General features: G+C 42.0%; 1 protein-coding gene and 1 long non-coding RNA gene across 5 annotated transcripts in view; one reads left to right on the forward strand and one right to left on the reverse strand.

Moving 5' to 3' along the window:
• The window catches only part of BACH2 (BTB domain and CNC homolog 2), a 379,609-nt gene that overhangs the window by 314,593 nt on the left and 50,394 nt on the right, over window positions 1-14,622 (reverse strand). The gene's annotated exons all lie outside the window — the stretch shown is intronic.
• Window positions 2,551-7,871, forward strand: LOC146406108 (uncharacterized). The gene is made up of 2 exons (XR_014806008.1): window positions 2,551-4,642; window positions 4,785-7,871. It is a non-coding gene; the product is annotated as an uncharacterized LOC146406108 (long non-coding RNA).

The following is a 14,622-nucleotide window of genomic DNA, read 5'->3' on the forward strand; positions in this document are numbered from 1 at the left end:
AGAAATACTAATGAGAAAAGCAATGTCCAGGAGATGAACGACAAGTCCAGAAGGAAAGAGAAAGGAAAACAGGGAGGATACACAAACCAGATTATCAGTCCTGAAATAATCCAGAGGCAGACATACGATAAATCACACCACGTGGGCTGTTAATCCTAAAAATAAGCAGAATGCAGAGAGGTGCACAGGGGGCTGCATGCCAGCAATTTTAAACCAACACTCACCACCACCCATGTAGAGGTGCAAATTCTTTCTCTGCTAAAATTCTAAGAGGGCTTTTCTAAACCTTCTGCGTTTTGAAAATCAATTTCTACTACACATCTCTCTCCATCTTCACAACAACTGCCAGAAAGTTCAAAACCCCATTTATGGCCTGTCCCTAGCAAGTCCATAAATGGTCTTCCTGATATCTTTTATTAATTCCTAGCCTCATTTTCCAATTTTCTGTTATTGTTTGTTTTTTTTTTTGTCTTTTTGCTATTTCTTGGGCCACTCCCGCAGCATATGGAGGTTCCCAGGCTAGGGGTCCAACCGGAGCTGTAGCCACAGGCCTACGCCAGAGCCACAGCAACACAGGATCCGAGCCGCATCTGCAATCTACACCATAGCTCACGGCAACGCCAGATCGTTAACCCACTGAGCAAGGGCAGGGACCGAACCCGCAACCTCATGGTTCCTAGTCGGATTCGTTAACCACTGCGCCACGACGGGAACTCCCTGTTATTGGTTTTTAATGGGATGTATCTTTGGAGTCAAATGCTACTTTTTTTTTTTTTTTGTAATAATGTGGGATATTATCAACTAGATAGCCTTCATTAAGCCTCAAGTACTTATGGGTGCTTCTCTTCCAGAGCCTCTTTTTGATCCATGAGATGGGAAAGTTCATGCTTAAATAAAAATGTGTTTCAATTCATGAAGAAGCTGAAACGACATCAATTTCCATACTTGTCTTAATCACAATATGAATTTATAAGCTAAAATAGAGACGAGAGCTATGCTAGGGAGCTGGGACCATGATGAAGATAGAAGCCACCCTGTGTTTGTAGTTTGCACTCAGGATGCTGGCCAGCACCCAGAAGACCCATCAATTCCCTGGGGTAAAGGATTTATTGGACTACTACCCATCCTTTCTGTCACATGAGTGTCACTACGGCAGATCTAAAACAAAGCCTGTCCTTGGTACCAGTCTTCAGCCTGTCTGGATGAATCCTCTCTGCTTCCACCTGCCTGTGCACACAGGCTGCCAGTCCAGCTCCACTCACAGTCATATTTACTTGATTATTCACAGGACTGGCTTGGAATTACACAGGTCTGGGTTGGAATTTACTGGCTGTGGTGATCTGGACAAGGCATTAAACACTCTCTGAGTCTTAGATGCATCAGCTGAAAATTGGGACAATATAGAAAGTCCCTGTAGGGATTTATGTGAGGATTAAATTCAATAACATGCATAGGTCTTCAGGAAGATGTCTAGCACAGCACAGTCAACACTCATAAATATTAGCTATTATCATTATTACATTCTTTTTTTAATTGTTATTTCTCTAATATATGTATAGCATGGTGACCCAGTTACACATACATGTACACATTCTATTTTCACACATTATCATGCTCCATCATAAGTGACTAGACATAGTTCCCAGTACTACACAGCAGGATCTCATTGCTAATCCATTCCAAAGGCAACAGTTTGCATCTATTAACCCCAAGCTCCCCAACCACCCCACTCCCTCCCTCTCCCCCTTGGCAACCACAAGTCTATTCTCCAAGTCCATGATTTTCTTTTTTGTGGAAAGGTTCATTTGTGCCATATATTAGATTCCAGATATAAGTGATATCATATGGTATTTGTCTTTCTCTTTCTGACTTACTTCACTCAGTATGAGAGTCTCTAGTTCCATCCATGTTGCTGCAAATGGCATTACTTCATTCTTTTTTATGGCCTAGTAGTATTCCATTGTGTATATATATACACCACATCTTCCTAATCCAATCATCTATCATGGACATTTGGGTTGTTTCCATGTCTTGGCTATTGTGAATAGTGCTGCAATGAACATGTGGGTGCACATATCTTTTTTAAGGAAAGTTTTGTCTGGATATATGCCCAAGAGTGGGATTGCTGGGTCATATGGTAGTTCTATGTATAGATTTCTAAGGTATCTCCATACTGTTCTCCATAGTGATTGTACTAGCTTACATTCCCACCAACAGTGCAGGAGGGTTCCCTTTTCTCCACACCCCCTCCAGCATTTGTTATTTGTGGACTTATTAGTGATAGCCATTCTGACTGGTGTGAGATAGTAACTCATGGTAGTTTTGATTTGCATTTCTGTAATAATCAGGGATGTTGAGCATTCTTTCATGTGCTTGTTGGCCATCTGTATATCTTCCTTGGAGAAATGTCTGTTAATGTCTTTTGCCCATTTTTCCATTGGGTTGTTGGCTTTTCTGCTGTTGAGTTGTAAAAGTTGCTTGTATATTCTAGAGATTAAGCCCTTGTCAGTTCCATCATTTGAAATTATTTTCTCCCATTCTGTAAGTTGTCTTTTTTGTTTGTTTGTTTGTTTGTTTGTTTTTTGGTTTTCTTTGCTGTGCAAAACTTGTCAGTTTGATTAGGTCCCACAGGTTTATTTTTGCTTTTTTTTTCTGTTGCTTTGGGAGACTGACCTGAGAAAATATTTGTAAGGTTGATGTCAGAGAATGTTTTGCCTATGTTCTCTTCCAGGAGTTTGATGGTGTCTTGTCTTATATTTAAGTCTTTAAGCCATTTTGTGAGAGTGTGTTCTAGTTTCATTGATTTGCATGCAGCTGTCCAGGTTTCCCAGCAATACTTGCTGAAAAGACTGTTTTTTTCCCATTTAATGTTCTTGCTTCCTTTGTCTATATTCATTCTTTAAAGAATTGTTGGAGTCCAGTGTAACCTCATGGTTTTTATTTTACTTTATTTTTTTTTTATAATTTTTTTTTTTAAAGGCTGCAGATGCAGCAGATGGAAGTTCCCAGGCTAGGGATCGAACTGAAGCCCTAGCTGCTGGCCTATGCCACAGCCACAGCAATGCCAGATATGAGCCACATCTGCAACCCACACCACAGCTTGTGGTAATGCTGGATCTTTAACCCACTGAGCAGAGCCAGGGATCAAATCCACATTCTCATGGATACTAGTCAGGTTTGTTTCCACTGAGCCACAATGGGAACTTCCGGTCTTTATTTTTTTATTGACTTATATTGACGTATAATATTGTATAAGTTGCAGGTGTAAAATATAGTGATTTACAATTTTTGAAGACTAAATTCCATCTGTAGTTACTATAAAATATTGGCTATATTCCCTGTAGCTTACTTATTTATACATGGTATTTTGAACTTCTTAATTCCTTACCCCTATATTGCCCCTCCCCACCTGCCCTCTCCACACTGGTAACTACTAGTTTGTTCTCTATATCTATGAGTCTGCTTGTTGTTGTTGTTGTTATATTCATTAGTTTTTTGTTTTGTTGTTTAGATTCCACTTATAAGCGGTATCATCAATATTTGTATTTCTCGGACTTTTTTTTCACTTAGCATAATGCCATCCAAGTCTATCATCTCATGGCCTTTAGATCTCCCAGGTCCATCAATAGCCTCTCTCTCAGGATTACTTCATTTCTGTGTCATCAGAGAGAGTGCCAACCACACCCGTGGGCCAGGCAGGAAGCACGCACCTGAGCAGAAAGAGTGAGCTCCTCCCCATCCTCTCTGGTCTGGATGATACAGACCTCATATGTACCGAGAGTGAGTGTTTAGAGAAGCAGATTTAGCTTTATCCCGTCAGTCTGAAGAGCCTGTCCTCCTTGGGCTTTTGCTAGCAGAGCAGCAGAATAAGACTACTCCCCAGCACCTTATCACTGCCTTCATCAGCGCAGCCAGCACCCACACCGGGGTCTTCTGGGCTGTGCAGACTGGGGAGCAGGTGAGGTAGTTACATTTCCTGGAAATACAGGCAGCAACTTCCTGTGGCTTCCTCTGTTTTTGATGTAGAGATGAGCACACGTAAAATACTAAACACATCAAGGATCAGAGCGTCAGTCAGAGGTGGTGCAAAGGCTAAAAAATACTGTCATTTCTTCATAAACAGATTCAGAAGTGCAAAGTAGAGACCAGCTTCCAAAGAGCACTCTTCCTGCTCAGAATCTGTACAGTAGGGTTGTGAGGTCACAGGAAGATCACAAGCTAACCTTCCACGCCTATTCTTCTATCTATGACTTGCTGTTGGAGTGGATGAACATTTATTTCATGAACTGAGACCCAAGTGAATAAGAACCAAATTTCCATGAAGGCCGATGTTTTGCATACACCTTCACCTAAAAAAGCTCTGATCTGGTCACAGGACTTCAGTGGAGGTTTCTCTAGAATTTGGGGCCTGGTCAGAAAAAATTCACTCTCTAAAGTGGAAAGTCATAGAAAGATCAGATGAAACTTAACAGTTTACATTACTATCCTAAGAGACAGTTCAGGATTAAATAAAGCCATGCACAGTGCAACTGGGAAACAGCCAGCCCAACGGGAGATGACCACAATGTGTCCTTAGTACCAAAATGAAGCAAAAGATATCTTGGGAGTTCCCGTTGTAGCGCAGTGTAAATGAGTCCAACTAGTGACCATGAGGTTGCAGAGGTTTGCAACTGGGAAACAGCCAGCCCAACGGGAGATGACCACAATGTGTCCTTAGTACCAAAATGAAGCAAAAGATATCTTGGGAGTTCTCGTTGTAGCGCAGTGTAAATGAGTCCAACTAGTGACCATGAGGTTGCAGAGGTTTGATCTCTGGCCTTGCTCAGTGGGTTAAGGATGCGGCATTGATGTGAGCTGTGGTGTAGGTCACAGACGAGGCTCAGATCCTACATTGCTGTGGCTCTGGCTTTGGCTGGCAGCTGTAGCTCTGAGATTCGACCCCTAGCCTGGGAACCTCCATATGCCATGAGTGCAGACCTAAAAAGCAAAAAACAAAACAAAACAAAAAAAAACAAAAAAAACCTATCGTGGCCAATGCTGCCATAACCTGCCAAAGACAGAGGAAGAAGGGTGTGCAGGATGCACAGGGTTCATACAAATCAGAGCAAACGCAAAACGGTTCTGGAGGCAGGGAACCTAGTTTCGAATTCTACCTTTGCCATTCCCTGGCTGAGTGACCTTGACCAAGCACCTTAATCTCTCTCAACTTCTGCTTCCTCATGTGATTTTTGCTTGTCCATCACTGGCTCCTCTTCCTACCAGAAAAAATGCCCCTCCAAACCCACCGGGGTACTCAGCATCTCAGCTGTCATGTGACACAAAGACTGCTTAGTTGCAAGACACAGTTAAACTTTTTTCACTCAACTTAGTCTGGTGCTTGCAACCAAAAAAAAAAAGTGGTAAATACACCTTATTTGTAAGAATTGCTATGAGAATTAAGTAACATAAAGGAAATATGAGAAAGGCTGGCTGGTTGCATTCCTGCAAAGGTGGTCGGCAAAAATGCTAGAGTCCGACTGCACAGGTTCCAATCCCAGCTCCCATCACAAGGTAACTCTACATAAATTGCTTAACATCTTTGTTCTCTAGTTCCTCGTCTGTAAGAATGGAGTTCAGAATATTTACTACATCGTAGGGTTTTGAGGATTGAGTCAACAGAGGTAAAGCCTTCACCAAGGCACCTGACACACAGGAGTAAATATTCAATAAATATTAACTGTCATGATTACAAAGGAAGAATGGCTCTAACTGCTATTAAGAACTGTGTGAAAGTCACTGATCTAGAGTCACTTATCTTCCATAAGGTAAGAATCTTTCTTCCAGATAATCCAGCTTGAAGGAAAATCCCTTAAGGACAATTCGAAAGAATTCTATTCCTCATATTAGAACTTTGCTAGCTCTAATTAATGTTCAGCCCCCTGAGTAAACTTACTGACCAAGAGGATATGGCCTGAGCAAATGACCCACATCAGTTGTGCTGCCTGACCATCCTCTTTCTCACCGTCAAGACATCTCCGTTAAGAATTAATCCATCATGAGTTTAACTGTAAATCTTGCAAGTCACATCTCCCAGAACTGATGCTGGTTCGTGGCTCTCCCCCAGGGCTACTCCTCTGATCAACCAGCCAGCCTCCATCTTGCTGAAATCCGTGTTAATTGCAACTCAAGCCTATTTTACGAAGAAATTAAACACAGCATCTCCTTCACTTCTGCTTTGCATGTGATAGGACCGCTAACCCAGTCACTCATTCATTCATATGATACATTTTTATTGAGCACTAATTATGCGTCAGCTGCTGGACTAGGTGCTGGAGAGGACACAAACCAGAAACAGTCTTCAAGTTGCTTGGAGTCTACTGAAGAAGGTGAGTCCACTGCAAACGGAGGGATGGGACTGAGGTGCCCCTGAGGCCTGAGGGAGGCTCAGGCTTACAGGGCAGGGCCCATTAAGAAGCCATGCCTTCAGCACAAAGCATTTGAGAAAGCAGAGGTTTGTCTAGAGTGCAGAAAGGGTGGAGGGGGGAAGGGTGTTGGCTGGAAAGACATGCAGGTCTTAAACACGCTGGGACAGTAGGTGCCTTGTGACGGGTATGTGCTCTGCTAAGGAAGAGAAGTCTTTGAAAGATTTCAGTTATGACAAGGCTCAGTTTTGCCTTTAGAAAGAGCATTTTGATTGGCAGTATGGAAGATGAATGAAGGGGCCACTGTGGAGACCAGGAGGCGTGAAGTAAAGAAACGGTATTTACTTAGAAATGGTAAAGCTGGAATACAGGGGGGTAAAGGATGGAGTGAAAAAGAGAGACTCTGGGATTCCAGGAAAAGGGAGAACCTGGATTCTGGGAAGCTCTCTTCGAGCAGTTCACTGGATGCTGTGGGTCTGTCACTGTTCAGCTACTCAGAGGAGGAGCTGAGACTACAGACTAAAATGGAAGATGACGTGTGCTCATGCTTCCAGCAATGGGGTCTGTGAAACTGCAAAGCCATCTTCCATGACCTAGGAGTGGCAACGCCCTCATCTGAGGAGCCTGAGAGAATTGGAAAAGACAGACAGAGCGCCTTAAGTTAAATACTCCTTCCTCCTCAGCAAGCAATGAAATCCTTTCATGACCAACCACGTCGAACAGGCTCAGAAAAAGTACTGGCTTCTTGTCATCCCTGTGGACTAAAGGACACGCCCCCACTGTGGGGCCCAGGGTGGCTTCATACCCTCTCTATCTACTTCCTGCCACTCTACCTTCCAAAGTGGTTTCCCTTGGAATTTAACTAGATAAATGCCACGAGCCCTGCCATTCATTAATATGCTCAGCATACATTTTCCATCACGAGAAGACCATCAGACCCCATCTGTTTGTGACACCTGGACCTGGAGAGAAAGGTGGGGAAGTTCTCCAAACAAAGCTACAGCACATTTTATCTGAACTACAACACGTGATGGAATCCCTTGGTTACACTGCAGTCAGACTTTCTGAATGACCCTGCTGGGAAACACGGAGATCTCTACGTAAATAAGTAGTGACTGTCTCTGTATTTACCACATACAACCTCTGACAGGGAGAAGGACCACAAGGAGGGTTGGTTAAATTCAGGTGAGAACTCCATCAAGTGGAGACTCATGACCAGGTGGTTAACAAACACAACGGTGGGAGAGAGAGGCAGGACAACGTCTACATTAGGGTCTTGTAGGGACAGCCAAAAGAATTCTAATTTTAAAGGGGCAGCAGCAAATCTAGAAATCAACACGTGCTGAAACTCACAGCTCTACTTATAAATAAAAAGCAGAAAACATTTAAGTTTTTGTTGTTGTTATTGTTTTAGGGCCGCACCCTCCGCATATGAAGGTTCCCAGGCTAGAGCTCGAATCAGAGCTGTAGCCGCTGGCCTACACCACAGCTCACAGCAACGCCAGATCCTTAACCCACTGAGCAAGGCCAGGGATCATACCTGCACCCTCACGGATGCTAGTAAGATTTTCCAGAAAATATTTAGGAAGAAAGAACCATCTCTGTTTTAGAAATCAGTACGTACAACCTGGTTCCCTAATTCATTTAAATTTATAAAACAGACCAAAAAAAAAAAAAAAGAAAAAAAAAAAAAAAGAAAAAAATAGGAGTTCCCATCATGGCTCAGTGGTTAACAAATCTGACTAGGAACCATGAGGTTGTGGGTTCCATCCCTGGCCTTGCTCAATGGGTTAAGGATCCGGTGTTGCTGTGGCTCTGGTGTAGGCCAGCAGCTACAGCTCTGATTAGACCCCTAGCCTGGGAACCTCCATATGCCACAGGTGCGGCCGTAGAAAAGGCAAAAAGACAAAAAAATAAAAAAAATAATAAATTAAAAAATAAAACAATGGACTTGTCCTTTAGCCGAACATGCATAGGGAGCAAGTCATATTCTATATGAATCCAAGGGAATTTTGCAATAGTCTCACATCCCCATTGAAAAAATATACATATCTGTATCTCTGCTATCTGTCTGTCTATCTATCTGTCTATCTATCTACCCATGTTAGGAAAGCAAATTTAATGAACTCCCTGAAAGTCTCAGAGAAAAAATATGGGAAGACACATACTGGCTAGACACTTTTCAATAGTTGTTACCATGGAAACTAGTCGGTAGGTTTCAGTTTCGCAGTTGTGCCTTTTGATAAAATATTAAATTTCTTAGAGTATCTGCTTAGCCATACAGTAGCACAACTGTTAGTGCCCACCTGAAATTATGTTTTAAAAATTATTTAAACTAGTTCTACTTTTAGGTCACTTGCATCTATATAGAAAACTTCATTACTTAATCAGCTGATTCTAAAGCATTTCTCTACCTTCCGCCTGTTTCATACTGGGAAGAAGCTTCAGTGAAGATGGTAAAAGCACAAAGACAGGGATCTAAGGAAACCAGCACGGTCTTGCTTGAGAGGGGCTCTTGATGGCTTTCAAACCACTGGTGCGAATGTTCTCCAGGCGAAGTAACTTGACAACTCTTGTAAATTGCCTTTTTTTGGGGGGCTGAACCCGACACAAATGAAGTTCCCAGGCTAAGGGTTGAATCGGAGCTACAGCTGCCGGCCTCCACCACAGCCACAGCAACACAGGATCTGAACCTTATCTGTGACCTACACCACAGCTCTTGGCAACACTGAATCCTTAACCCACTAAGTGAGGCCAGGGTTCGAACCCACATCCTCGTGGATCCTAGTAGGGTTCATTAACCGCTGAGCCATGAAGGGAACTCCAGTTGCCTCATTTAAAAAAAAATATTCTTGTAGCTTATTTATTTTAGACATGGTGTTTGCACCTCTTAATTCCCTCCCCCGTCCTCTCCCTGCTGGGAATCACTAGTTTGTTCTCTACATCTGCAAGTCTGATAAATTGCTTTTAATTAAACTAATACTTACATCTTTTCCCATGACGAGCTGGAGCTTTCTCAGAATGTGAGAAGCAATGACCTGTTTCCTCGCTGGTGGACTAGGAGGTGTAATATTGCCATAGATGGGGCTCATCTCCTATTCATTTATATTTAAGAATGTACTGGAGTTCCCATCATGGCGCAGTGGTTAACGAACCCGACTAGGAACCATGAAGTTTTGGGTTCAATCCCTGGCCTTGCTCAGTGGGTTAAGGACCTGGTGTTGCCGTGAGCTGTGGTGTAGGTTGCAGACGCGGCTCGGATCCCGAGTTGCTGTAGGCCGGTGGCTACGCTCAGATTAGACCCCTAGCCTGGGAACCTCCATATGCCGCAGAAGTGGCCACAAAAAGACAAAAAGAAAAAAAAAAGAATGTACTTCTCGTGAGTCTGAGAACCCTAAAAAGCACACACTGACACTCTTTATTTTGAAAATTAAGAAAAAATATACTTTTTAATACAAAATCAGAATTGCAAAGTTAGGAGCAGTGGAAATAAATCCAACTAGTAAATGAGGTTTCAGGTTCTATCCCTGGCCTCTATCAGGGGACTGAGGTCTGGCGTTGCTGTGAGCTGTGGCATAGGCTGGCGGCTGTAGCTTCGATTTGACCCCCTAGCCTGGGAACTTCCATATGCCACGGGTGCGGCCCTGAAAAAAAAAAAAAAGAATTGCAAAGTTAAACAACCACCAACTCAAACGCCATCTTTAAAGCATAAGAAACAGTAGGTTAGTTGTTGCTCTAAATTTTTCTCACTGAAAGCCACTGGGACATTTGCTGATCAATGCGACAATGATACCTGGATTCCAGTCAATAGACAACTCAGTGTGTATGGGATGTGCCAAGAACAGCCTCGCAACCGCTCAACCCTGGATCTGAGAGGTCCTTGAGCCACCAACCCAGGAATCTTTGAAATTAGGGTTGGCAGATTTCGTTTTCTGTTAGCAGGGAACATTCTGGCAGGAAACCAAGAACCTCAATCCCCTTCAAACAATGAATTCAGCCACAATCTTGACTTCCAGACAGAAGAAGTAAATCATATTAACAGCTGAGAAGAGGTTATGAACTTTCAGTTTGAAGGTCAACGAGAAAAGAAAACAAGAGAAAGATCAACTGAAAATGTCACGGGTGAACCTGAACCAGGTGCCAGCTCTAGGATTACAGCAAGGTCCTGGCAAGGCAGTAAAGGGATATGGCCCCTCTATGAAACATTAGGATGCTCTGCTTCTGGAACTGTGTATGTATGGATGTTCACATGTCAATAATCTGTGGCAATAAGCACTTACTTATAACTACATATGACTAAGATGCAAATCTTCCCTATATGGCTAAGAGATGGCCTTATCTTCTATATGACTGAGGGATGATGCTTATCTTTGGTGGGATTGAAGATCATGTTTGTTTTTCCACCATAAGTATATAAGCAGATACATATACTTTTTCTAAAAAGAAAACTGTATAAAGATTAGTCAAATAATAGGATGGCAAGAAAAACAAATACATGAATCGATCCCAGAACAAAATTCTACTACAACTGCAGATTTGCTGAATAAAATAAAGACCAAAAAATTAATTTTATAAGTCACAGGTATGTCATAACCTTAAAAAGTTCTATTTGCACTAGTTACATCCTAGGTCAAAAGATGTTTCATTCAAAACATTTTGGAGTAAATACAAAATATTGTCTTTAGTATATAATTTGTATTAAATATTAAAAAGTTTAGCACAGGCTAATCCTTTTTTTGTGTGTTTTTTGTTTTTTTGGTCTTTTGTCTATTTAGGGCTATACCCATGGCATAAGGAGGTTCCCAGGCTAGGGGTCTAATTGGAGCTACAACTGCCGGCCTATGCCATGGCTACAGCAACACCAGATCAGAGCCTCGTCTGCAACCTACACCACAGCTCATGGCAACACCAAATCCTCAAACCACTGAGCAAGGCCAGGGATTGAACCCACAACCTCCGGGTTCCTAGTTGGATTTGTTTCCACTGCACCATGACAGGAACTCCACAGGCTAATCCTTTTGAAAGGTTATTTTGCTTCATAAAAATGTGAAGTAGGTTATAAAGTTAATTCTCAGATTAATGAGGGATGTTTTAGGCTTCAAGGAGGTAAACCAAGTTATTCAAAGATTTTACTTTAAATGGTATGATTCTGAACTATAATGTATGTGATGAATTTTTCAAACATTTTGAAAATATTTTGCTTTGATCTAGGATTAAATCTATATTAAGTCAAGATTTTTAAAGTACTCTGCTACTATCCGCTTTACAAAATTCTTAGATCAAAAAAAAAAAAAAAACACAAGGCAAAGTGTTATTCCATATTCCTCACTATAACATAACCTCACGAGAATCACAAATTAAATAAGAGGAAATACAGTTCAAAATTTCTGAATATTCATTACAAATGAGCAAGCAAACTGACTTTCAAAATCATGGTCTACACAAAATCAACCATTATCCTCAGATGCAGATCACCAGTCCTGCGGATTAGATGGAGTGAATACTAACTACCACATTAGCCCTCCCCTGCCAGGGACCGGGTCCCCATCTCCTGCATCACAAACATTGCTGGGCTACAGAAGACACACAAATGTTAATCTTGCCTCCAGCCAAACAAAATTAAGAAGTTAAAGCTGCTAACTCCCTCTAAAATTATAATGCTATTTCCGAAGTCAAATAGATATTATACTTGAACTCTATCACTCTTCTCTGTGAGCCTAGAAATTAAGAGTTGACTAAATGTACCTATGGTTCTCATGCAATACCTAATACAATAATACACACATATAAGTAATACTAATGTATCACTTAATAATGGATGAAAAGTGCTGAGCTAACTCCTCTTAACAACAGCCGCTGGTTTGTAGGATGGTTTTATCTACCCTGGCTAAAACCGAACAAGCCCTGCAGTCTGATCACTTCAAGGGCACCTGGGCTGGGACCAACTTCTCCAAAGGGCTCCCCTTCTCACCTACTCCCAGGGTGGTTGAGAGGCAGGTTGGGACAGAGTCATATACATTCATGTTTGCCCCATGGTCACTGCAGTCAGACTGCACGCATATGGACCTTTCCTCCTCCAGGGGTTTTATTTCCTCAACTACAAAAGGTGAAGTTTAAAAGAGATACTGTAAAAATAAAACACAGTAGCACAAGGCTAAAAGCACAAGGGCTACAACCCCATTTGCACCCTTAGTTTCTGTCTGCTGTCTACAACCAAGTGGGACTCAGCTGCAGAGAAGAAAGAGAGGTGAGATGTGGAATGTGGGGAGCTTCCCTGCTCCCCACCTGTCCCCCACAACCTGTCAGGTTTGCCACAGGGAACTATCAGTAAACAATAAAACTACCTTTTATTTTTAAAGCATTCATTCATTATTAGCTAAAGGTCAATGAGATAAAATATGACATAAATGAAAAGAAGAATTTTTAAAATTCCCAGAGATACAAGGTAGGGGCAGATTATATAACAGAAGTTATATCCAGGTTTTTGTTTTGTTTTGTTTTGTTTTGTTTTTTTCCTGTTGGGATATTATTCTCTTGGAGCTGATTACAATCTACTTTTTTTTTTTGTCTTTTTAGCACCGCACCCTTAGCATATGGAAGTTCCCAGGCTCGGGGTTGAATCAGAGCAGTAGCTGCCAGCCTACACCACAGCCACAGCAATGCCATATCCGAGCCGCATCTGTGACCTATATCACAGCTCACAGCAATACCGGATCCTTAACCCTGAGGTCAGGTATCCAACCCTTGTCCTCCTGGATACTAGTGAGATTCGTTTCCACTGAGCCACGACGGGAACGCTACAATCTACACTTTTAAAGTTATTTTTATGAGTAGACAATTTTTTTGAGCAGATTTAGGTTTATAGAAAAATTACAGAGCAGCAAGGTTCCCCTCCTTCCAGTGTGTCCTGTTATTAACATCTTGCTTTTAGTATGGATGGTGTCATTGCTGTAATTCATGAATCAATATTGATATATTATTACTAACCAAAATTCATAGTTTACATTAGGGTTCAGTCTCTCTTTTTTTTTTTTTTTAATGGCCACATCCGCGGCATATGGAAGTTCCTGGGCCAGGGATTGAATCCAAGCCGCAGCTGGGACCTATGTCGCAACTGCTGCAACACCAGATCCTTTAACCCACTGCACCAGGTCATGCCTCCCAAGTAACCCAAGCTGCTACAATTGGATTCTTAACCCACTGTGCCACAGCAGGACTCCAGGGTTCACTCTGTTTACATCATTCTATGGGTTAGGCAAATGCTCGATGTCATCTCTCCACCATTACAATATCACATGGAGTAGTGTCGCTACTTAAAAATCCACTGTGCTCCATCTATTCAGCCTGTCTCTACTGCCCCCAAGGCTCCAGCAATCACTGCTCTTTTGACGGTCTTTGTAGTCTGGTCTATCCTGTAGCTGGAATCATACAGTATGTGGCCTTTTCTGATGGGCTTTTCTCATTAACAATATGCACTTAAGGTTCCTCCATGTCTTGATAGCTCATTTCTTTTTAGTGCTCAATAATGTTCCATTTTATGGATGTACCACAGTTGATCCATTCGTCTATTGAAGGACACCTTGGTTGTCTCTAGTTTGAGGCAATTATGAATAACTCAAGCTGCTATAAATATTCATGTGCAGGTTTTGTGTGGACCTAAGTTTTCCACTCATTTGGGTAAATATTTAGAATCACAGCTGCCGAACTGCATGGTACACCTATGATGAGCTTTGTAAGAAATTGCCAAACTGTCTTCCAAAGTGGCTGTGGCAATCTATCTTCCATAATATTTAAAAACCCATCTACCAAAGTGCATCTTATTCTACCTACACAGTGTGACTAGGAAGCACTCCTAGTATATTTATCTTTGATTTACCCAAGTAAAAGACAGTTAACTTCTAGAGTATGACCAAACTTATAAGACAGTATGAATGGAAAACTCAGCAATCCTGGCTGACGACTTTGGGCAAATGTACCTGACTTCTACAGCCTCAAAACAATGAACCTGGTCGTGAAGATCACCTTTAAAATCCCTTAAAATTATTATTATTATTATTATTTTTGTCTTTTTGCTATTTCTTGGGCCGCTCCCGCAGCATGTAGAGGTTCCCAGGCTAGGGGTCGAATCGGAGCTGTAGCCACCGGCCTACACCAGAGCCACAGCAATGCGGGATCCGAGCCACGTCTGCAACCTACACCACAGCTCACGGCAATGCCGGAT

Source organism: Sus scrofa, chromosome 1, assembly GCF_054392235.1.
Source record: "Sus scrofa isolate SSC_HxYL_T2T_F1_AM1 chromosome 1, Sscrofa_HxYL_maternal_Yorkshire_Landrace_v2.0, whole genome shotgun sequence".
Taxonomy (NCBI): Eukaryota; Metazoa; Chordata; class Mammalia; order Artiodactyla; family Suidae; genus Sus; species Sus scrofa.